The sequence below is a fragment of the Sinohyriopsis cumingii genome, chromosome 14, assembly GCF_028554795.1.
Source record: "Sinohyriopsis cumingii isolate HCF-2022 chromosome 14, ASM2855479v2, whole genome shotgun sequence".
NCBI classification, from domain to species: domain Eukaryota; kingdom Metazoa; phylum Mollusca; class Bivalvia; order Unionida; family Unionidae; genus Sinohyriopsis; species Sinohyriopsis cumingii.
Genome location: NC_142974.1, coordinates 15,339,034 through 15,365,714, shown reverse-complemented (window position 1 = coordinate 15,365,714; position 26,681 = coordinate 15,339,034). Strand labels below are relative to the sequence as shown.

Sequence of the window (26,681 nt, the reverse complement as noted above, 5' to 3'; positions counted from 1 at the left end):
AGGTTCTGCTCCAACGCTTCTGTGGTTCTGTTCATGATCTCCATTTCCTCCAGACATTTGTTTCCGCTTCTTCTCATTTTAAGCGTCGTTTCATGCCCGGCCCTACAAGTTGGGGCAAAAATAGGATTAACGTCATTATATTGATGAGTTGCGCATTTGTAACATAACAATCATAATACACGATACATAACTAAGTTAGTTTATTGCCTATTAAACTATTTATCTGTTTGGTAATTGTTTAGTAGAGAGGCCAATTAGACACCTACCATATTATTAGGCATCCAGATCATTGAAGGATTAGTAGTTCCGTCACGGTTACTAGAAATACAGAAATGCACACCGACATAGTCATGTATTTATACTATCCAACAGACTTAAATGTGCTCACAAACTGCTTCCTGACCCTTTATCATCTAACCTAGTCCCATTTCTACTGTTTGATCATGCATGTATAGTCGCACCTGTTACTGTTTTGTAGTGTACGAGTCTATGCTCTTAAAAAAAGTAGCAGAAAGGGGTGAAAACAAAAAATAAGCTTAGTAAAATTTAATAATTTATTTCCATGGAATACAAAGTGAAAAATGAGAAGAAAAAAAAAACTTACTGTATTGCGAATTAAATCCAAAAATAATCCAAGAATTATAAAGACAATTCCTATCGATGAAATGTTACAAGTGAATCTCAGTTCAAGTCCCGAAGAAATCCAAGATGGAAATCGAAGACTTCTCTCTTTTGGTCAGCGAAGTACTGATATGTCAACAAGCTCTTGTTAAATAAAAGAAATATTATTCCAGCTTTAAATTTAGTAGAAATTCAAGTCTTTGTCGAAGAACAATATCAGAGCACTTCTGTATTTCCAGGGAAAATAATCACTTTAGTACAATATTTTGAAGAAAAAAACATTCAGCCCAAATTGGACACAACATAATACAACTTAAAATGCCAGCTTTAAAGCACAACTGGTCAAATCCTCACAATCACAAGATAATGTAGTTCTCTGCTTGACCCCAGGTCACATTAGCATTTTCTAAAAACAACAAAAATCTAATGGAAAATAACTTTCTAGAATGATTTGATGAACATTGTTTACTTACAGAACAATAACCTGTACAATTCACATGGGATTTTCCGAAAACCCTGGCCCTGAACAATATATTTATACCACTTCTTTTTTACCTGAACAATAATTTGGTAATATGCTTTTACGCTTAGGGAATAATGAAGCTATTTTTAGTTGTTCAATTAAATGAAATATAAAATTTAAAAAGTCAGTTAGGTCAAGCACAAATGGACTCATTTTTGCGAAAGGTCAAGTCCAGTAAACTGTGTTATATTACAATAGCATATAATGAAATTTTAAAAAAAATAGAAATAAGAAACAAACTATCAATTAAAATATACATATTAATATTATGTCAGATTCCATGCATATGCTAAGGTAATTTTTTGAGTAAAGGAACCGATTAGACAACAAACTCGTTAATAGTCAGTCGGAGTATTCAAATATTAGCAGTATCGCCATATGGTGCGAACCACGTGTTGCACTAATTACAGTCTATTGTTTGACATCCGGCATGAGCACATTTTTTGCGAAAAACTAATTTGGGTATGTGACATAAACGAAATTTCTTAAAGTCCGCTAAATGTAAACTGTAAACATGCATTGATGTTATTGATAATAAGGGTAACAATAATAGAAATAAGCAGGTTTTAAACCAGATAATTGCCATCGAATAAAATAAATGTTACTCTGATGTTTAAAATAAGTCTGTCTGTCTGTCTGTCTGTATGTATCTATGCTTATATGCATGTCAATAGTTTATCTGTAATATAGGGCATAGGCCAATAAAACCACAACAACATAACAATGTTGCAATCAAGTTGATATGTATGTGTTTGTTTAGGTAGATCAGTAGATATGAAGGTACATACGTAAACGTCTCATTTCTTTACTTCCTTCCTTCCTTCCTATAGTAAATGATAGATTTTAGTACATCACCTCTTTAATTAACATACTCATAATCTTTATAGCAATCACGGAATTATTATTATTATTAACATCATCATGACAGGTTTACATTTAGAAAAGATTACTTATTTTGATTTCACCTATTTTAGAAATTTGATGAATGCCATATACTCAAATTAATTTCCCGACTGCAATTTACTCATCCCGGATGTCATTAGTTTGACAGGTGGTACGCACCTTGTGGTGAAACTACTTTCAACCACCTGGCTGGCTATTGGTCAGTTTGGGGTCTAATTAATTGTTTTACTATATAACGACTAAACATATGCAACAGAGGTCACTGAACATTTAGATCTTTATCTGTGCATTCTGTTGATTGTCATACAGAACCTAAGACACAAATATGCTGAATGTGAGGAGAAGGAAATATCCGGAGGGATGGGATATGATCAAACCAACCCTGGACGACTTCGACGACAAAATTAATGCGGCCGAACAAGAGCTACGTGGAGGCAAAAGAAAAGTGGAAGCACTTTGGCCTGTAGTTCAGATTCGTCATGAAAAATCCAGATACATTTACGACTTGTTCTACACTAGAAAGGCCATTAGTAAGGAATTGTTCGAGTACTGCTTAGTGAGGAATATTGCAGATAAAAATCTGATCTATTTCATTTACATTTACCTGACTATCGGATCGATTTGCAATCACATTTAAAATAAATCTATGCATGTATGTGCATGCGTCCTTCGATCTATCCATACAAATGGAACAATCCCTTCAAGGGTTACATATTAATTGTATTTACTCATTTTAAAACTCACTTAAATCTGAAGCTCCTAGAATCTGTCAAGGCGTGGACTTGATTGATGTTGCGGCTTGATCCACTATTGTGGCGGCTTGATCCACTATTGTGGCGGCTTGATCCACCATTGTGGCGGCTTGATCCACTATTGTGGCGGCATGATCCAGTGGCAAGTATGTCGTACTCATAGAATAATAGAGACTGATCATTCTGGCATGAATAATAATTAAGATTGAACAATTGTCTGTGAAGTAGAACATATCGGTCAGGTAGTACTCATAAAAATGTATTTCCTGACTGAGTTTCGGGATTATAGGTGTAACAATGTGTACTCAGGATACAAAACAATTTATCCGCTATAAGCTAAATGCTAAAACATAGCCTAAGCCACTACAACGTGGAACGTATGGCAAAGTGTACTTCGTTTGTTTGTAAATGTGTTTTGCTAATAGATATGCAAATAATCCTCTAGTTTAAGGATTCTAGCATGCACAGAGCTCGGGGAATCAACATAAAAATTTGAAACAAATAATTTAAGTATAAAATATGGGTCACAGTGTCCTCCGTTTGATAGTCATGGTGTAGCACGTCAAAATTCATCCCTTGGTAACATTTGCATAAATCTAGGTGTTACAGTACAGCGTAACCCACCTTAACAGACACCATATTATCTCAATCGTCTGTCCGTAATTGACTTCCAGAAATTCAAACTTACACTTCTATAAATATATATTGTATATAGATTTGTTTAACGTGGATAGGGCACAGTGATTTGGGGGTCATCAACGTTGCAATTAACATGCATCTCTAGATTATTGACACACACATTTAGTTTAATGTAAAGATCATCGCATTTGTGAGCAGTCATCATTGTCCCCTAGGGCTCAATATAAGATATGTTGACATAGCACCGACTTCATTCCTAACATAATCACAATCCAAACATTTCGAAAAATGTGCTGATAAAGAACATGATTGAGCTGAAAATCGATGGATACTATAGGGTCACACGTGGGTATGGGGTGACTAGATCTTAAGCAAATTCAATAAGATGTTAATTATGTTCTCTCTCTCTCTCTCAATAGACATCGCTTGTTGACTTACCTTGCAAGGATACTATTAAGGAGACAAAATCATCCTTGTATGTTCTTTAATTGCGCATCCTTTCCTAAAGGCATGTTCATTCTTAATTTCGGCAAGTAAATAAAACATGTTTATAACGACGTATGCTGTTAAAATTAAAATATAAGTCATGCAGAACTTCTTGCAACAGTTTCATTGTAAGAAAGAAAAAAAAAGATCAAATGTTTTATCCAAAGGATTAAACGGAAGCCAATTAATAACAACTGTCGAGTTTATCATGTTACATATAAGCCAAAAGGTACCTTCGATGCTGTTGAATACAAATAGAGGCCACGGAACAAGACTGATTTATGTCGTATGGCCGTTTGAGCAACGAACTCGAGCAAATTTGCTTGGGTACGTTTGGTGGCGTTTTGTTCACGTTATTCCGGGTAATCTGTGAAGCAAAATAAAGTATTTAAGCTTTATTTCAGAATGTTTCAATCAACTTATGAAAATATTATTTAGAATATCATTCTGAAAAGATATGGATTAAACTAAATTTGAAAATATATCCATTTCGGAATGTCTAAAACAGTGTGTGCAGACTGCACATTAGTCTTCATCATTTACCTGCTTGCTATTTCTTTTTACATCGATGTAATCCTGTTTTCGGTACCATCATAAAACAACCTACAACATTGTGTTGAATTTAGTCCTAAGAAAGAGTTATTGAAATCACGGGTCAATGTGTCACGATTTCGGTCAGTACCATTCGAAAGCAAGTGAACTCATCAGGTGGAATTCAGTTTACTTCAATATAGTGACATCAACGAAAGTTTTCACTAGAAATACAGAAAACTATAATCAGGTACACCTAATTATGAATATCATCGCAAGCACATGTTTCGCAATTTATGTTAAAGCTATGTAATGTCCCTGGTGTCTTCACAACGAGATTTTAGGTGATCGAAATTGTTAGCTATTTCATCACCATTAGTTTTGATTGCTAAACATTGTTTCACCATTAAACGCACTTTGCAGATGACATTCGGTAGGCACTCATTTCCTCGCTCTTTTTGGATCATAATAAGTCTGAGACAGAGATTCTCCTTTATTTATCGTCATTTTTCTTAATGTAACCATTGTTTTCCAAGTTTATTTTTGACAGTTGGAAATTTCCTGATTGTCCATGGTCACGGCTGCAATTGCCCAGTTGCTTCAACTCCTAATCATATTTTTATTTATATTTGGTAATACGTATCAATTATACCGATGCACAATTCGAGTTTAACTGCATACAACAACAACGACCATAATTTGCTCATTAAACGTAAAGGCCACGAATGCCTGTATATTTTGAAGACACACATATAACAATCCATTTTCAGCGCATTGTGTAGGTCGCCTTAACCAATGTTGAAATTTGGGATTTATAAATATGAAAGGAAAAGTGCACATGACATAAGTGAGACACATATCAATGTAGGTATGTCACTAAGTCAGATATTCCTAATCAAATACACAATACAATGCTTATGTTAACTGATACGAATATAAACATTTAAAACAGACAAGTTTGTGTACGGGAGATAACTCCATTAAGACTGATACATCTGACATTCTCACATGCAATTATTTCTTTGAAAAATATTAATTACAAGATCTTCTGCTTCCATTATGGTCATCACTATCATCTGCTCAGAAATGATTTATACTTACTGTTTGTAAAAATGTATTCGAAAATTATCCCTATCCACTAACTACATACATACATACATACATACATACATACATACATGCATACATACATACATACATACATACATACATACATACATAAATACATATATACATACATATACTCTCATAGAACTATGTTATTCACTTCTGCAATTACTGAACTTCAAAGCTATTTAAGAGGTTTCAACTCAATTAGCATAGATAGGTTGTTGTTGCTGTTATCGATATTTATAGTCTATTATTATTCTTTGTGTTGATGTTGAGATAAAATACTCTCCAGATTACAACATAATTTTTTTTGTATGCATGATCATGTTACGTCTATCTAATGTAATTCATATTTATTTTACATATATTGTTTGTGTGTTCACTTTAAAAATTATTTTTATTGTACATGCTATTATACTATAATCTTGTTTACGTGATTTGGAATTTTTTCAGAAACTAGTTTGACCTCAACTGATTCATTTGCAAACACCTAAGGCTGACCTGTGTCCCAGCCTTAATTCAAAATTAGTAACAGTCACGTGAACAAGTTTTATTATTATTTATTTTTATTGTGCAAATAATATGGCTGAGATCGAGGCTGTGTTGAATACCTGACCCTAGAGTTTTAAATAGTTTTTAGGGAAATGAATAATATTAACTTTCATTCTTGAGTAAAATTATTGGATTTTGTAAGCGCCACGTTGAGAGTACGTCATATAAACACGATCACGTGACCCTCATAAGGGCATCTGTTTTGCACAGTATTCAGATTGTACACCATTGTTTTAGAATAATAATCTATTCAAGTCTATATAAGTAACATAAGAAATGGTGGCTAGTCTGGGATGATGTTGAAGTTTGGATAGAAATTCAGAAAACCTTGTTTTGAAATAAGGAAGCGTTTTCTAAAATAGCATAAAAGGTGGAAATCTTTCTTTCAAGTCCTACCGGGAACAATTAGATCTTTTAAAAAATGATGAATTGAATCAACGCGCCAGGAAATACGATCTTACTGAGGTAAAGGCTTCCTTTACGAAGCAGGAAATAATAAGTATTTTGGTTCAGTATTTGGAAGAAAAGAATGTTTTGGATAAAAGTGCTTTGAATTCTATCAGTAAGTCTGTAACAGACTCTGACATTAAAGTAAGGGAATTAGAATTAAAATACAAGATGGAATTGGAGTTGAGGAAGCTGGAACTTCAGAAAGATTAAAAAGCAGAAAAATGTAAATGCAGTTACTAAAAACAACAAATGCATTTACAGTATGAGAGAGAGAGAGAGAGAGAAAGAGAACACACATTTATTTACTGGTGGAAGAAAAAGAGAAAGAAATACAAATGCAATTACAAAATGAACAAATGCAAATGGAAGAAAGAGAGAGTTGAAAATGGAAATGCAAAGAGAGAAGGAAGAGAGAATATCAATTTAGAATTAAAAAATGGAGATGGAATGTGAAAAACATATTTCCACTTCATATGCAAACTTAAGTTTTGATATTGAAAGAATATTAGAGTAGTGCCCTCTTTAAAGAGCAAAAGATGTTTATAAATATTTTTCTTACTTGGAAAATTTGCTGATAATTTCAAATGGCCAAATCAGCATTAGACACAATTATTACATTGTGTACCCATTGGTAAAGCTAGTGATATTTACCGTTCACTATCAGTTCAGCAAAATGATGCCTATGATGCGGTTAAGGATTGCATAGTAAGGGGTTATGAATTAGTCCTTGAAGCATTTTGGTAAAAATTCAGAAACTAGAAAAAAGCTGGACAAACTCATGTCGAGTCTGCTAAAGTAAATAAGCAGTTTTTGATAGATGGTGCTTAGCCAAGAACGTTAAACAAGATTACGAATGTCTCAAACAACTTTTATTACTTGAAGGGTTCAAAAACAGTGTCCATATCGAAAATAACACCAATCTTGACAAAAGCTTCTCGTGCTGTTGATTAGCATTCTTTAACTCATAAAGTTCTTTTTGTAAAGAAGACTTCTATCCAAGAGCCTTATGGCAGAAAAGTATTTCAGCCTAATACAATCCCTTCTAAAACTCAAACTGGCACAACTACGAAAAGCAAGAGAAAGAAATACAAATGCAAAACGGCATTATATGCATGCAGTGCGCATTTGTAACATAACAATCCTAATACACGATAGATACCTAAGATTGTCTACTGCATATTTATTTATTTATTTATTTATTTATTTATTTATTTATTTATTTATTTATTTATTGTTTAGTATAGAGGCCAATTAGACACCTACCTGAATAATAGGCATCCAGATCATTCAAGGAATAGTAGTTCCGTCACGGTTACTAGAAATACAGAAATACACACCGAAATACTCATGTATTTACACTATCCGATAGACTTCAATGTGCTTACAAACTGCTTCTTGATCCTTTATCATCTCACCTAGCCCAGCTTCTACTGTTTGATCATGCTTGTATAGTCGCATCTGTTCTGTAGTATTACGAGTATATGCTTTTAAAAAGAGTGAAAACAAAAAGTAACCTTTGTAAAATTTAATAATTTATTTCCATGAAACATAAAGTGAAAAATGAGAAAAAAATTACTGTATTGCGATTTAAATCCCCCTCCCAAAAAATCCAAAAATTATCAACATAAGTCCCATCAATGAAATGTTCTAAGTGAATCTCAGTTCAAATCCCAATGAAAGTCAAGATGGAAGGCGATGACGTCTCTCTTTTGGTCAGCGAAGTTCTGATGTGTCAACAAGCACTTGTTGAATCACAGAAATATTATTCCAGTTTTTAATTCAGTAGAAAATCCAGTAAATATCTTCGTCCAAAAACAATATAAGAGCACTTTATATTTCCAGGGAAAATAATCACTTTAATTAAATATTGTGAAGAAAAAAGCATTAAGCCCAAATTGGACACAGTGCCAGATGTGAAAGCATAACTGGTCAAATCCTACAGTCATAAGATAATATAGTTCTCTGCTGCTTGACCCAAGGTCATATTAGCATTTTCTAAAAACAACCAATACCTAATGGAAAATAAACCTCTAGAATGATCTGATGAACATTGTTTACTTACAGAGCAATAACCTATACAATTCACATGGGATTTTCCGAAAACCCTGGCCCTGATCAGTATATTTACACCACTTTTTTTACCTGAATAATAATTTGTTAATATGACATTACACCTAGAGAATAATGAAGCTATTTTTAGTTGTTCAATTAAATGAAATAAAAAAAATTAAAACGTCAGTTAGGTCAAGCACAAATGGATTCAATTGTGGGAAAGGTCAAATCCAGTAAACAGCGTTACATTACAATAGCATATAATGTAATTTAAAAAAATAGAATAAGAAACAAATTATTAAATAAAATATACATATTAATATTATGTCAGATTCCATTGCACATACTAAGGTTAATTTTGAGTAAAGAAACCGATTAGACAACAAACTCGTTAATAGTCAGTCGGATTATTCAAAGGTTAGCAGTTTCGCCATACGGTGCATACCACATGTTGCACTAATAACAGCCTATTGTTTGACATCCGGCATGAGCACATTTATTGCGAGAAACTAATTTGGGTATTTGACATAAAGGAAATTTCTAAATTAGTTACAAAAAAAAGAAAAATAAGTCTGCTAAATGTAAACAGTAAACATGCAATGTTGTTATTGATAATAAGAGTAACAATAATACAAATAAACAGGTTGTAAACCAGATAATTGCCATCGAATAAAATAAATGTTACTCTGATAGTTCAAACCAGTCTGTCTGTCTGTATGTCTGTCTGTATGTCAATAGTTTATCGGTAATATAGGGCATAGGTCCATAAAACCACAATAACAAAACAATGTTGCAATGAAGTTGATATGTATGTGTTTGTTTAGATAGATCAGTAGATATGAAGGTACATACGTAAAGCCTTATTTCCTTCCCTCCTTTCTTTATGAAATGACAGCTTTTAGTACATCACCTCTTTAATTGTCATACTCATAATCACGATAACAGTCTTGGTATTCTTATTATTATTATTAATATCATCATGACAGGTTTACATTTAGAAGAAAAAAAATACTTATTTTGATTTCTCCTACTATTTTAGAAATTTGCTGAATGCCATATACTCAAATTAATTTCCAGACTGCAATTTACTCATCCCGGATGTCATTAGTTTGACAGGTGGTACTAGCCTTATGGCGAAACTAAATTCAACCACGTGGCTGGCTATTGGTCAGTTTGGGGTCTAATTAATTGATTTACTATATAACGGCTAAACATATGCAATAGAAGTCACTGAAAATTTAGATCTTTATCCGTGCATTCTGTTGATTGTAACACAGAACCTAAGACACAAATATGCTTAATGTGAGGAGAAGGAAATATCCGGAGGGATGGGATATGATCAAACCAACCCTGGACGACTTCGATGACAAAATTAGTGCGGCCGGGCAAGAGCTACGTGGAGGCGAAAGAAAAGTGGAGGCACTTTGGCCTGTATTTCAGATTCGTCATCAAAAATCCAGATACATTTATGACTTGTTCTACACTAGAAAGGCCATTAGTAAGGAGTTGTTCGTATACTGCTTAGTGAGGAATATTGCAGATAAAAATCTGATCGCCGAGTGGAAGAAGCCGGGTTATGAAAATCTCTGCTGTCTTCGCTGTATTCAGACCTGGGACACCAAGCCTGATACCAACTGTTTATGCCGTGTTCCGAAGTCCAAACTAGAAGAGGGTGGGATAGTAGAGTGTGTTCACTGCCGATGCAGAGGCTGTTCAGCCTGAATTGAGAGGAAATCTGAAGTTCGACAACATTAGTTTTAAACAGTGTTACAAACTTATTATTGAAAACGTATTCACAGTTCGTCATTATTTTGCTGACTATAATTAAGTTTTCACTGACAAACGTGATGCTTGTATGTCACGTGGGATACCGTAGTTTCATATTCAAACTAGTCTGGTGCAGTAACAGTTATTCTTTATTAAATGGCAAATGTGTTTTTGCGAATATTGTTGAGATCTACACATATTCCTATGGCGGACGACTGATACGCTGATGCAATTAACAATTAATGCTATATAAGTTTGTAACGATTTCAAAATCATATAAACTGATACGTAGCTGATGACAATCGGAATACTCCAGATTTAGCTCAATTGTATGTGTATTTTAGAAACTTCATAATGAGAATCAATAAATGTAAACAAGGCTTACATCACTATTATTCATTGTTGACTGTTTCATTTACATTTACCTTACTATCGGATCGATTTGCAATCACATATAAAATCAATCTATGCACGTATGTACGCGCGTCCTTCAATCTATCCATACAAACGGAACAATCCCTTCAAGAGTTAAATATTCATTGTATTTACTCACTTCAAAACTCACTTAAATCTAAAGCTCCTACCATCTGTCAAGACGTGATTGATGTTACGTCTTGATCCGCTATGATGGTGGCATGATCCAGTGGCAATTATATGGTACTCATACAATCACAGAGACTTATTATTCTGGCATGAATAAGACTTAAGATTGAAGCTATGTCTGTGAAGTAGGACATATCAGTCAGGTAGTACTCATACAAATGTAGTTCCTGACTAAGTTTCGGGATTAAAGGTGTAAGAATTTGTACTCAGGATACAAAACAATGTATCCAATATTAGCTAAATTCGAAAACATAACCTAAGCCACCACAACGTGGATCGTATGGCAAAGTGTCATTCGTTTGTTTGTAAGTGTAATAGATATGCGAATAATACTCTAGTTTAAGGATTGTAGCATGTGCTCGTGAAATCAACTTAAAAATTTGGAACAAATACTGCAAGTAAAAAATATGGGTCACAGTATCCTCCGTTTGATAATCACGGTGTAGCACATGTCAAAATGCATCCCTTGATAACATTTGCATAAATCTAGGGGTTACATTACAGCATAGCCCACCCTAACACACACCATATTATCTAAATCGGCAGTCCGTAATTGACTTCTAGAAAGTCAAACTTACACTTCTATAAATGTATATTATATAGAGATATGTCTAACGTGATTTGGGGTCAGCACTGCTGCAATTAACTTGCATCATGACATTACACACACACACACACACACACACACACACACACACACACACATAAACACAAACATATTTATAGCAGAATTTAATGATCATCACATCTGTGAGCAGTGATCATTGTCCCTAAGAATCAATATATATTTTGACAAAGCACCGACTTCATACCTAACGTAATTACAATCCAAACATTTCGAAAAGAGTACCGATAAAGAACATGATTGCTCTGAAAATCATTGGAAACTAAAGGGTCACACATGGTTATGGGGTGATTAGATTTTAGGCAAATTCGATAAGATGTCAATTATGTTGTCAATTAAATCATGATATATAAAGGTACGATATATAACGCTTATCTTAGTGACGAACATTTCTTAAACAGTAAATAAAGTAAATAACTATGACTGCTTCAAGTTTAGGTTCATTACAAGTCGCGTGTTTGCTATTAAATGTAAATACAGGTTTTGCTGTATTTAATACGTTTCCTGCTTTTAAAAACCAGATAATATAAATGTCTACATTTTTAGATATGGAGTTAATTCAACAATTGAATTGGAATTCTAAATATCTCGTTGCCAACATTTTATCTTTAGATGGTGATAGCTCTGTGTGTTTTCTCTTCTCAATAAACTGTTTGTAATTTCAATTTTAGTATTAGTTGCCCATAACCAATGTATGGATTGTCTCTCTCCCTCTCTCTCTCAACAGACATTGCTTGTTGACTTACATTGTAAGGATTATATGAAACATACAAAAACATCCTTGTTTGTTCTTTAATTGCTCAACCTTTCTTAAAGGCATCTTCATTCTTAATTTCGGCAAGTAAATATATCCTGCTTAGAACGACGTATCTTGTTAAAATTACAACATACGTCATGCAGCACTAGTTCAAATAGATTAATTTGAAGAGATAAAAAGATGAAATGTTTTATCCGATGTGGACTAACCGGAAGCCAATTAATGACGACTGTCGAGTTTATCATGTTACATAAAAGCCAAAAGGAACCTTCGATGCTGTTGACTACAAATAGTGGCAAAGGAACCAAAATGATTTATGAAGACATATCTAAGAATCCATTTTCAGCGCACTGAGTAGGTCGCCATAGCCAATGTTGAAATTGGGGATTTATAAATATGAAAGGAAAAGTGCACATGACATAAGTGAGACACATATCAATGTAGATATGTCACTATGTCAGATAGCCGATAGAATATCATAGCTATTAAAATTAGTGTATTCCTGATCAAATACACATTACAACTGCTTATGTGAACTGATACGAATATAAACATTTAAAGCAGACAAGTTTGTGTAGGGGAGATAACTATATTAAGACAGATACAGCTGACATTATAACATGCAGTTATTTCTTTTTGAATAATATTCATTACAAGGTCTTTGCTTCCCTTATGGACATCACTATCATCTGTTCAGAAATGATTTATACTTACTGTTTGTAAAAAGTTATTCCAAAATTATCCCATCCACTAAATCTGTACATACATATACTCTCATAGAACTGTGCTCTTCACTTCTGCAATTACTGAAATTTAAAGCTATTTGATAGATTTCAACTCAGTTAACATAGATGCGTAGTTCTTGCTGTCATCGATATTTATAGTCTATCATTATTCTTTGTGTTGAGGTTGAGATAAAACACTCTCCAGATTACAATAGAAAAAATGTTGTTTACATGATCGTGTTACGTCTATCTAATTTAATTCATATTTATTTTACATATAATGTTTGTTTGTTAGCTTTGCAAATTTATTTTTTATTGTACATGCTATTATACTATAATCTTGTTTAGGTGATTTGTAATTTTTTTCAGAAACTAGTTTGACCATCACTGATTCATTTGTGAACACCTAAGGCTGACCTGGGTCCAGGACTTAATTCAAAATTAGTAACAGTCACGTGAACAAGTTTTTATATTATTTATTTTTATTGTGGGAATAATATGGCTGAGATCGAGGCTGTGTTGAATACGTGACTCTAGGGATTTAAATAGTTTTTAGTGAAATGAATAATTTTTATAACTTTTATTCTTAGAGTAAAATGATTGGATTTTGTCAGGGCCACTTTGAGAGTACGTGATATAAACACGATCACGTGACCATTATAAGGGCATCTGTTTTGAACAGTATTCAGATTTTAAATCATTGTTTTAGAATAATAATCTATTCGAGTGTAGACAAGTAACAGAAGAATTGGTGGCTAGTCCGTGATAATGTAAAAGTTTGGCTAGAAATTCAGAAAACTTTGCTCTTGAAATTTGAATTTCTTTAGTTTTTGAACTCTGAGTGAAACAAGGAAGCTTTTTGTAAAATACCATCAGAAGTGAAAATCTTTTTTTCAAGTCCTACCCGGGGACTATTAGATCTTTTAAAAAAATATGAATTGATTCAACGTGCCAGAAAATACGATCTTACTGAGTTAAATGCTTCCTTAACGAAACAGGAAATAATAATTATTTTGGTTCAGTTTTCAGTAGAAGAGAATGTTTTGCATAAAAGTGCTTTGAATTCCCTAATGTAACCGATTAGACAACAAACTCGTTAATAGTCCGCCGGATCATTCAAAGAGTTGTAGTTTCGCCATATGGTTTATACAACGTGTTGTACTATAATGACTTCCTATTGTTAGACATCCGGCATGAGCACATTTCATGCCAGAAACTAATACGGGTACCGTATGTGACATGCAGGAAATTTCTAAGTTAGAAAGAAGAAAAAAAAAGTTTTCTAAATATAAACCTGCAATGATATTATTGATAGTACGAGTAAAAAACTAATAGAAATGAGCAGGTTGTAAACCAGATAATTACCATCGAATAAAATGACTGTTACTCTAATACTTCGAATAAGTATGTCTGTCTGTCTGTTTGTCTGTCTGTGTATGTATGTATGTCTGTCTGTCTGTCTGTCTATCTGTATGACTGACTGACATTAGGCCATAGGCCCATGAATCTACATTAACATTACAATATTGCAATGAAGTTTATATGTATGTGTTTGTTTAGGTAGATCATTTGATAGAAAGGTACGTTCGTAAACTTCTCATTTCTTTTCTTCCTTCCCTTATTAAATGATAACTTTTATTACATCGTCTCTTTAATTGACATACTCATTATCATCATTACAATGATGGAATTCTTATTATCATTAATATAACTATGGCAGGTATACACTTATAAAACAATGCGTATTTTGATTTCTCCTACTATTTTAGGAACTTGCTGTATGTTATATGCTCATCCCGGATGTCATTAGTTTCACAGGTGGTACTCGCCTTAGGTCGAAACTATCTTGAACCACCTGGCTGGCTATTGGTCAGTTTGGGGTCTCATTAATTTATTTTACTATAAAACGACTAAACGTATGCAACAGAACTCTGACCTAATATAATAAAAGACACTGAAAAATAAGATCTTTATCCGTGCATTCTGTTCATTGTCATACAGAACCTAACATAAAAATATGCTGAATGTGAGGAGAAGAAAATATCCGGATGGATGGGATATGGTCAAACCAATCCTGGACGACTTCGGCGACAAAATTAATGCGGCCGAACAAGAGCTACGAGGAGGCGAAAGAAAAGTGGAGGCACTTTGGCCTGTAGTTCAGATTCGTCATGAAAAATCCAGATACATTTGACTACACTAGAAAGGCCATTAGTAAGGAGTTGTTCGGATACTGCTTTGTGAGGAATATTGCAGATAAAAATCTGATCGCCGAGTGGAAGAAGCCGGGTTATGAAAATCTCTGCTGTCTTCGCTGTATTCAGACCCGGGACACCAAGCCTGATATCAACTGTTTATGCCGTGTTCCGAAGTCCAAACTAGAAGAGGGTGTGATAGTAGAGTGTGTTCACTGCGGATGCAGAGGCTGTTCAGTCTCAATTTAGAGGAAATCTGAAGTTCGACAACATTATTTTTAAACAGTGTTACAAACTTATTACTGAAAACGTATTAACAATTCGTCATAGTATTTTTCTGACTATAATTTTCAGTTTTCACTGACTGACGTGATGCTAATATGTCACGTGGGATACCGTAGTTTGAAATTGAAACCAGTCTGGTGCAGTAACATTTATTCTTTATTAAATGGCATTTTTTTTTTGCGAATAATTTTCAGTTTTCACTGACAAACGTGATGCTTATATGACGTGGGATATGGTACTTTTTAATTCTGACCAGTCTGGTGCAGTAACATTTATTCTTTATTAAATGGCATATGTATTTTGCGAATATTGTTGAGACCTGCACATATTCCTATGGCGGACGACTGATACGTCGATGCAATTAACAATTAATGCCACATACGCTTGTAACGATATCAAAATCATATACATTGATATGTAACTGATAAAAATCGGAATACTTCAGATTTAGCTCAACTGTATGTGTATGTTAAAAACATCATAATGAGAGATCAATAAATGTAAACAAGGCTTCCATCACTATGTTATTCATTGTTGACTATTTTATTTATCTTTACCGGACTATCAGATCGATTTGCAATCACATTTAAAATAAATATATGCATGTATCTGCGTGCATCCTACGATCTATCCATACAAACGGAACAATCCCTTCAAGGGATACATATTAATTGGATTTACTCATTTTAAAACTCTGAAGCTCCTTAAATCTAAAGCTCTTACCATCTGTCAAGGCGTGGACATGATTGATGTTACGTCTTGATCCGCTATGATGGCGGCATGATCCAGTGGCAATTATATGGTACTCATACAATCACAGAGACTTATTATTCTGGCATGAATATTACTGAAGATTGAAGCTATGTCTGTGAAGCAGGACATATCAGTCACGTCGTACTCATACAAATGTAGTTCCTGACTAAGTGATGGTATTGAAGTTGTAACAATATGTAACAAAGATACAAAACAATTTATCCGCTATAAGCTAAATGAGAAACCATAACATAAGCCACCACAACGTGGATCGTATGGCAAATTCTGCTTCGTTTGTTGTAAAGGTGTGTTGCTAATATAGATGCGCACAATCCTCTAGTTTAAGGATTCTAACATGCACAGAGCTCGAGAAATCAACTTAAAAATTTGTAACAAATACTGCAATATGGGTCACAGTGTCCTCCGTTTGATAATTATGGTGTAGCACATGTCAAAATTCATCCCCTGATAACATTTGCATAAATCTAGGTGTTACAGTACAGCGTAGCCCACCTGAACAGACACCATATTATCTCAATCGGCTGTCCGTAATTGACTTCCGGAAATTCAAACTTACACTTCTTTAAATGTATATTTTATAGAGATGTGTCTAACTTGAATAGGGGACAGTGATTTGTGGTCAGCATTGCTGAAATTAACATACATCATGACATTACACAGACACACACTATTGTTTTGTTACATAAAAGCCAAAAGGTACCTTCGGTAATGTTGAATACAAATTCAGGCCGTGGAACCAAAATGATTTACGTCGTAAGGCCCTTTGGGTGGGGTTGGAGGTGGTTTGTTTGCGTTATTCTGGATAATCTGTGAAGCAAAAAAAAGGTATTTAAGCTTATGTTAGAATATTTCAATAAACTTTCGAAAATATTATTTAGAATATTATCCTGCAGGGACTTGGATTAAACTAAATTTGAAAACATGTCTATTTCCGTATGTCTAGAACAGTGTGTACAGTCTGCATATTAGTCTTCGTCATTTACCTGCTTCCTATTTCCGTTTTTCATCGATATAATCCTGTTTTTGGTACCATCATAGAACTACCTACACCACTGTGTTGAATTTAGTCTTAAGAAAGTTTTAATGTTTTCACGGGTCAGTGACACCCATGCAAGGTTCTTTCTGTTGATGAGACACACGCCCATGCAATAGTCTCTCTCTCGATAAGACCCCCCCCCATGGCAGGGTCTCTTTCTCGATGAGACACACACCCATGTCAGGGTCTCTTCCTAGAAAAGGCACACTCCCATGCCAGGGTCTCTGTCTCGATAAGATACACACCCATGACAGGGTCTCTTTCCCAATAAGACACACACCCATGCCAGGGTCTTTTTGTTGACAAGACACACGTCCATGCAATGGTCTCTTTCTCGATAAGACACACACCCACGAGAGGGCTTCTTTCACGATACGACACACGCCAATGGCAGGGTCGCTTTTTCGATAAGGCACCCCCCATGCCAGGGTCTCTTTCTAGACAGGGCACACCCCCATGCCAGGGTCTCTTCCTCGATAAGACACCCCCCCCCATGCCAGGGTCTTTTTCTCGATAAGACACACACCCATGCCAGGATCTTTTTCTAGACAAGGCACACCCCCATTGCCAGCATCTCTTTCTCGATAAGACACACGCCCATGCAAGGGTCTCTTTCTCGATAAGACACGCCCTCCTCCCCCCCCCCATGCCAGGGTCTCTTTCTCAATAAGACACACTCACATGCCAGGGTCTATTTCTCGATAAGACACAGACCCATGCCAGGGTCTCTTTGTCGATAAGACACACCCCCATGCCAGTTTATCGTTCTCAATAAAGACACACCCATGCCAGGGTCTCTGTCTCGATAAGACACACACCCATGCCAGGGTCTCTTTCTCGATAAGACACACTCATGCCGGGGTCTCTTTGTCGATAAGACACGCCCCCATGGCAGGGTCTCTTTCTCGATAAGACACAGACCCATGCCAGGGTCTCTTTCTCGTTAAGACACACACCCATGCCAGGGTCTTTTTGTTGATAAGACACAGACCCATGCCAGGGTCTTTTTGTTGATAAGACACACCCCCATGGCAGGGTCTCTTTCTCGATAAGACACAGACCCATGCCAGGGTCTCTTTCTCGATAAGACACACACCCATGCCGGGGTCTATTTATTGATAAGACACACTCATGCCGGGGTCTCTTTGTTGATAAGACCCACCCCCATGGCAGGATCCAGATTGCTACCACTGATTGTTGAATTGACGATTAAAATATGGATTATCTATACATCTATCTGTTAATCCCAATATCCAATTCCCTTTCCAAAACCTTCTGCTTATGTTTGTGTATGTTATAATGATTACGTGAATTAGAAGATCATGTCACACTAGTTTTGTTGCATACAAATCACCACCAATTAATGCTAAAGTCAATCTTTGTCTTGACAGTTTGTTTACTATAAACAAACCTCCTAAATATCACGAGCAAATGAACTGACATCAGTTCCGTCATATAAAAGAAAATAGACTCACAAGTTAACCAGAGAAAAGTATCATATTTATGTAACTCAGAGTAACTAGTTAGAGGAAGTGTAATTAGCAGCAGAGGGGGCGAATCGGACATTTTGTCCAATCGTTATTTTGCTTAATTATTACTTTCTGCAACTCAACGATCTAGTGTCGTCAGCGCCTGGTAAAAAAAAAACGACGACGTCGTTGGGGGATCGTCGCGTCGTCATTTGGTTTAATTAACACCTTCTGCGCGCCGATTCCCAGCGTCGTCAGCGTCCGGTAAGCACGTCGACGACCGCGTCGATGTCATTGCCCCCTCTGCTGCTAAGAGGTTATTTACAATGAAAATTATTTACAACTAACCGAATATTTGGTCAAGTCCGATACGATATCGTGTCCGAGGATCATGTAAATTTATCGTTATGAATCCATGTGGGGTCGACTGAGCATGACTAAAAAAGTTTCGAAAAACATTAAAGTCCATGTCACCGCCGCACCATGTCTGCCAAATATTTCGTAGCGTGTGTGTATCAACGCCGTTGAATACAGCAAGAATATTGCAGTTATCTCTGATTACTTTTGGAATCTGAGTGTATCGTTGAGTGACATATATCACGTCAGTGTTTTTATGCCTGCCTCTGGAAAATATCCTAGCTGGGTTCTTTTGATTGTCTAACATAACATCATCGTACACGACTAGATTGTTAACGTCGCCATCAATATCATCAATACCCGGTGCATCATTGATATCCGTAATAAACTCAATAACATTCTTTTTAGCGATCGCTGATGCATTCTCGTTGAAATCTTTCAACACCTCGTAGCATCGTTGATCATCTACGCTAGGAGCAACCAAATACAACTTATCCCACTTCATCCATCTCATTATTAAATTGAGTAACAATTGCGTCTTGCCGGATCCAGATGGTCCGATGATAATCATCCGGATCGAGTTTGGTAACGCTGCAACATGCTTAACTGGTTCTCTTGTTTTAGTCGCCGAAAAATCAATTATATTCATATCTCTATACATAAATTATGGATCTATATTGTGTGAAGTGTAGAGTGCGTACTGGCACAAATGATATGACAACCGTTACGACAAGAAATAACAGATCGGCGCTTACTGGTAAGTGTGTACAATGCGGTACAAAGAAATTTAGATTTATTTCTATTAGACCCGGAGATGTTTTAAAAAAAAGCGAGGAGGTGACATCGCAGCCAAATTGGCAAAACTCCCCGGAACACCGTGGGCAAAGTATCCAGGAGAAAAACACCTCCCAGGATATAACTACTGTGGCCCCGGAACACGATTAGATATTAGACTCGATGATCAAAATCAGCCCAAACCCGGTGAGTATCCAATAAACGCTATCGATAAGGCGTGTCATGCTCATGATGTTGCTTACAAAAGTAGCGATCTGCAACAGCGTCATATCGCGGATGTAAAATTAATTCACGCGCTAAATGCTATTCCTGATAAATCCGTCAAAGAAAAATTGGCCTCATGGTTGGTAAAATCGGCTATGAAAGGTAAATTAATGATTGGCACTGGTAATTAATAACAATCATCCAAGAAAAACGATGGATTCCATCTATTATTCTCCGAGAGGATACTGGAAGGGGAAGGCCGCAATTGGTAAGCTTGCAAGCGCTGCAAAGGTAACAAAGACCACTGCGGCTAATTGGTTATCCAAACAGGCTATATGGCAAATCTATCTACCACCGCCTAAACAAATCAACTTCTCGCGCTTTGATGTCAGCGTACCTAATGAAGTTCATCAGGCTGATATACTATTTCTGCCGCATGACAACGGTTACAAATACGCGCTAACCGTAGTTGATGTTGCGAGTCGATACAAACAAGCGGAACCGTTGAAAACAAAGTCAGCAACTGAAGTAGCCGATGCGTTTGAGCGGATTTATCGAAGAGGTCCTCTGCGCTGGCCAAATCTATTACAAGTTGATCCTGGTAGTGAATTTCGCGGCGCTGTTTTATCAACGCTGAAACATCATAGCGTCGCGATACGACGAGGTCATACTGCGCTACATCGTGATCAGGCAATTGTTGAACGATTCAATCGGACTCTCGCTGAACGGTTATTTGGATATCAATACGCGAAGGAATTCATCCAAGAAAAACGATCTCGTGAATGGGTTAAAAGGTTGCCAGGTGTAATTGCAGCGTTAAATAACGAGATTACCCGAGTAATCAACATGAAGCCCAGCGACGCGATTAAATACGAGTATATACCCGGAAAATTAAAAATAAATAGCGTTTCTAAGCCGATTCTTGGCGATGTCACTGTTAGATATCTATATGAACCAGGAGAGCTTGAAGGCGGTAAAAAAAGGGCTACCGATCCTATTTGGAGTGTTACCACACATAACATATCAACGATAACACGATCAACTGGTAGACCACCGATCTATAGACTGGATTCAACTGCTCCTCAGCGCGGATTTACACGCGAGCAACTACAAGTGATACCTAACGATACTCAATTACCCCCGCGTGGTCTTAACTAGCGCCGTTGCGTCTATTACACTCAAGACAGGTCAACCTCACATTGTTTTTGACATGACCGAGACTGTTATCGATCCTATCCACGGTAAATTGGCGAGTGTCTTTATCCGAATAACGCCAACTCATTATACAATTGCAACTCGCGCAGTGATTATTCTGTTGTTGTCGTAGCGAGATTATTAATTCGGCATCAATATCAAAACGCCGCTGTTTTTTTTTATCCTGTTGGCGGTAACCCGAGAGTTTTCTATCAATGACGCTTGCATCGATGGTGACTTTGTCGCCGGCTTCGTCGGTGGCTTCGTCAATAACAATTCTTCGAAGCTGATTTATCCTTCGTACTCTGGACACTGCAAGATAGACTAGATTCGACCATTCGATGCGATTATCAACTATCCAAACAATTGTGTCCGTGATGGTTAGTCCCTGCGAGGAATGTATTGTTGTTGCGTATCCTAGCGTCCACGGGGATTTATCAGCACGTAGCGCGTCCTCGACGACGCTGATATCAACGAGCACGATATCATTCAGCACGAGAATTTGTTTTTCTGTCCGACCTGGAATTTCAACTTCAATGTTCTGCCGCCGTGTGTCCGCGGGTCTATAACATAACGGCACTGGACGCGTTGGAAACTTTTCCTTATGCAACGTAAACAACTTCCGCTGAAGTGTGTCTCTGACTATCTTTCTACTCGCTACAATCAAATCGTTTGGTCTCCATGTTTCCCAGAATTCATTTAACGGCGTTTCCGGAATCACCTCGCGAATTATTTCACATTGAATTCTATCCGGCTGTAATCTGATTAATTTCTTAACCTCGCGCAGTTGTTCATCAAGTGCTCGGTAATCAGTATCGGTTTCTTCATAATAGTCCACAAAACCCCTTAACCAATCATGTGGACCCTCGCCGACAAATGGTGGTGGTTGGCCATGGTCCCCACACATGATTACCGCTGTATTCGCGCGCAGCAACCACTCAAGAAACATTTGTAAAGTATCTAACGAAACAGTACATATCTCATCCCAGATGATAATGTCGGGAATAAATTTTTCACCCATTCGATCAGGAGTCCACTCACCGCCGCTGTATCGAAAAAAGCTGTGATAAGTAACGGCGTCAACATTTCGTTGTTTTATCTCTCGCGCTAGTCTATGGGTCGGTGTAAGCACGATTATACTTGCCCGCGTTCGAAATAATTCAATTGCCCGAGTCGTCTTTCCTGACCCGCCACAGCCGCTTAAATAAACCGTCTTGTGTCTACAAATTGGATCAGAACACGATGGTGCATTAGACCATTCTGACAATTTATCACCGCGTAAGTAGTTGTTCTCAACGGTGACATCTGCTGACGGGGAATAATCGCGTCGTATTTCATTTTTAATTCTCCATATACCCCAACTCTCGTCCGGACTAGTAAACTCGGCTAAGTTTCCCTTATACGCTACGTCTATATAAAACGAATCAACGGCTACTCTAACCGCGGTATCGGGGAATCTATTTATCATCGAGAATAAATTGATAGCGGCATATCCCAGCATAGACGCCCTCAAATGTGGATACGCCGGGCTGTCTCCATCGCTGTAGGTAACAACTGTACCCAACCTCGTTCCATTGGACAGGAAAGCTGTTTTGCAGTTCACGTATCTATTTTTTGCCACTGTGTCCTTGATTACGAAATCATATTCTGCGTCATCTATAATCAGCCGTGAGCAATATCGTTTGTAGTCGTGGTTTTTTCCACCTTGTGTGAACTTACCAATTATTCTTCTACCGAGATCTTTTGCCTCGCGGTTTCGTTGGTTAAATATCCTCCTGGACCATTCGATGATATATTCCTCGTCGGCATCAATGTTTTTTCTGGACTCGTCAATTATGCTATCTAGACGCTCCGGTTCTGGTAACCAGACTTCAGTCTGTGCCCGGTATGATATAATCGCGTCACTGACAATCAACGAAACTAGCATGCTACAATCAATCATATACCGTAGCAGCGCTATTGGCAGCCATCTCTTTTCAGCCATGTGTCTACCGATCCAAATATAGCAACAGCGATGGAGTCCTGCCGCGAATTCAAATGATACTATGCGAGCGAATCCGGTTAAATCAAAATCAGGCAGTGGTCCATTAATAGCAACACGAATCATTTCATGACTGGGGTGTCCAAATCGTCTAAAGTACTCAGCGGCGGATCCATACCCGAGAAAACTCGCTGGATAACAGGCAACCATATCAACCGAGATCATAGCGTCGCGGTTGTATTCAGTGTTCCATAGTCCACCGTGATAGTATTCCAAACAACTGGATTGTACATCCGGTAGAAATTCCTTGCGCGTTGGTCTCCACGCATTTTTCCTTGCTGCAACATGAGCTACAACCGATGGAATCGTAAAACAATTTGTTAGCAGTTGTTCATCATGCTCTTCAAATTCCATGGCGGTTTTTTTCATCCTGTTGTGAAATGCTTCAGTGCGATATAATTCGCCGTTTGGTCTTACAAACTGATCAAAGGTATCCGCATCGTTTTCAGCGCTGCGAAGTAACCACACTGATACAGGGTCGTTTTTACACAAGTAGGCAATAGCATCAAATAGTTTCCTCTCCGCGAGAAAACCGTCCTTGGAGAATTGTTCTCCCAGGAATTCTTCGGGGATATACTTTACTGTTCTATCCCGTGGAAATATTGTGATCACGGGCGTCCATGCGTGTTCGTTATGATCAATAATTTTGATTGGGGCTCCCTTCGATTTATACTTCGATTCGTATAATACTTCACCGGTTATCGTTGTAACGGTTATTGGAAATCTCAGCGATGTTTCTAATCTCGCTATGTCGCTGATGGTTGCTCCACGCTCTTTTACGGTTAGTTCCCACTGGTTGATTTTGCTACGTCGTAAATCAGTCAATTTGTTTCCTCGACATGCATTTGTAAAATGCTCTATTATTCGTTCTGCTACACAATTTATCCCAGTTGACTGTTTCATCGGTTTCAGTTTTCCGATATCAGGTTTCTTATTTAACGGGTATATTCCATAAACAACTGCTGTTTCAGGATACGCTCGTTCATAGTATGGTTTGTCAATTCCGGTTAACAACCCCGGCTTGGAGTCGCGGCTGACAGTAACTGTTTTCTTGTCGCTGAGAACTGGTTCAAATTTATCACGCATGATCCAATCGCCTGATTCCACCCGGACAATGAATTTTACTCTGAAGAAATACCTTTTACCGTCAAGTTGTGATATTATCATTGCTGCGCGGTTGTCGTTCATGGTAGCATCAACAATGCCATCAATTCGAAATGTTGACCAACTGTGAGATGCGCCATCACGCTTGAATTCATTGATACAATCGCGTATTTTACTCAACAGAGTTTTATCGTTTATTAACGCTTTTGGTGTGTCCTTGAGGACTCTATCGAGATTAAACCTAATATTTTTCCGGGGCTTAATTGCTGCCAATCTCTCGAACTCATCCATATAATTAAAACAAGTATTTAAATGAAAGAATATAGTATAATGAATCACTGCAAATGGTTGATGATTGGGTCGACAACCCCGTGCAATAAATCATGTAGAGGTGAATTCTGCGGGTATCATTTACAAAGCGTTCGTAATGGTTCTCTTGGCCCCCTCCCGTGCTTGGTTTGCCACGTCGGTGTAAGAGGAAAATCACAGTTGTGTATCAATTGTGGCGGAAAGCGATACAGGGAACTAAAACGCTATTATGACAAGCGAATTAAAAACGCCGTCATTAACCCCACCGCCGACTTCGTCATCAAAACCCCCCAAGACTACGTTGAAAGATTCATAATTAAACCAAATAATAAATTAGACAAGTAGTATTATTATACAAATGGACCAAGAATTTCAGCCGCATCCCCTGCTCGTCAATTACGAGGCATCTCGCGACGGTATTGTTAGAAATCGTAGACTGAAGAAGCCGGTTGGATGGAAAAACAATCACGGGTATTTAATGTTTACTGCTGGAGGGAAAAAATATCTCTGTCACAGAATCATCTATGAATGTTTCCACGGATTGATCAAAGATACTCTCGTTATTGATCACATTGATTCTAATTATCAAAATAATAGACTGTGTAATCTGCAAGCCATCTCTCAGAGTGAAAATAGTAAAAAAGGCCAAACTGGTAAATACTCAAAGAAAGCAAAACCCGTAAAGTCATTTGATACAACAACTCACGAGGAAAAAATATTTCAGTCGATGAATGAGGCAGGAAAATATTTTGACATTTGTATCGCCTCAATACAATTTGTTGCAGAACGAATATATCAAACAGCGATCTCAAAAAAGACGGGTCATAGAATTCGATTTTCATATATAACATCAAAGGGAGATAACTCGTTTTGTGATAGCGTCGCATGACAAGAGTTACGTCCCTTGAAGTCTAATTAATGTTGCGTCCCTTGAAGTCCAATTAATGTTGCGATTAATTAATCATTTTACGATGAAAACTAATGAAATACACGCTATTATCTAACAGCTGTATTCTTTTTTTTAATGTTTTATTTGAGTATTTGGTTTCATTTAAATGCCGTGAAACACCATTAATAAGTATTTAAGGATTCAAACGATTCAAGGGAATTCAAATTAACACACACCTTGTGACTGACGCCGCTGTATTAGTCACTTTATATACAAGATGACTCGTTATAAGCCTGGGGCTTTCGAAAGCCAATTCAACTAATCAAAACTAACCCACGCTCTTGACCCGGGCGTGTGGTTGTCTTTTGTTCACAATCATGCAACCGGGTTAATTTAATTGGGTTGCTTTTGATTGGTTGAATTGGCCGTAGAGTTCCGCCCCGCCGTTTTATGTTTGTGCTGTCTTGTACCGTCCCATCATCCATCAATCATTTCATTGTAAATATATTCATCCTTAATTAAGTACATGTAGTGATGTCCCCCAAGCATATCTTCTGGGCGGTCTACGATGACGTTTGTCACCCTAGGCCTCCCTCCCGGAGATGTATGCTTTGGGGTTCCAAGATGTGAATGTCCTTAATTAAGTATATGTATATGCCTGTAATCTGCCACAACACTCGAGTGGAGATCTACGGCATTGTACTGTCCATGTATGCCTGCAATCTGCCACAACACTCGAGTGGAGATCTACGGCACTGTACTGTCCATACAAAAAACGGGGTCAAAAATGGCCCCAATAATTTTATTAAAATTTTTGATATTAGAAATAAGATGTTTTATAAGAATAATGAATATCGAAGACATCAATAATATATTAACTGAGATTTCAAAATTAAAAAATCAAGGAATTGAATTATCTGATGGTCTCGACAG

General features: G+C 36.9%; 1 long non-coding RNA gene and 2 pseudogenes across 1 annotated transcript; 2 read left to right on the top strand and 1 right to left on the bottom strand.

The window, feature by feature from the left end:
• Positions 1–4,126: 4,126 nt before the first annotated feature.
• LOC149783301 (uncharacterized) lies at positions 4,127–13,180 on the bottom strand. Its single transcript, XR_016414010.1, has 3 exons — positions 13,086–13,180; positions 7,831–7,882; positions 4,127–4,291 (listed from the first exon to the last, which is right to left on the bottom strand). It is a non-coding gene; the product is annotated as an uncharacterized LOC149783301 (long non-coding RNA).
• Positions 9,913–10,341, top strand: LOC149783302 (protein BUD31 homolog pseudogene; annotated as a pseudogene).
• A 1,933-nt stretch (positions 13,181–15,113) lies between the features above and the next one.
• Positions 15,114–15,540, top strand: LOC149783300 (protein BUD31 homolog pseudogene; annotated as a pseudogene).
• The last annotated feature ends 11,141 nt before the right edge of the window (positions 15,541–26,681 follow it).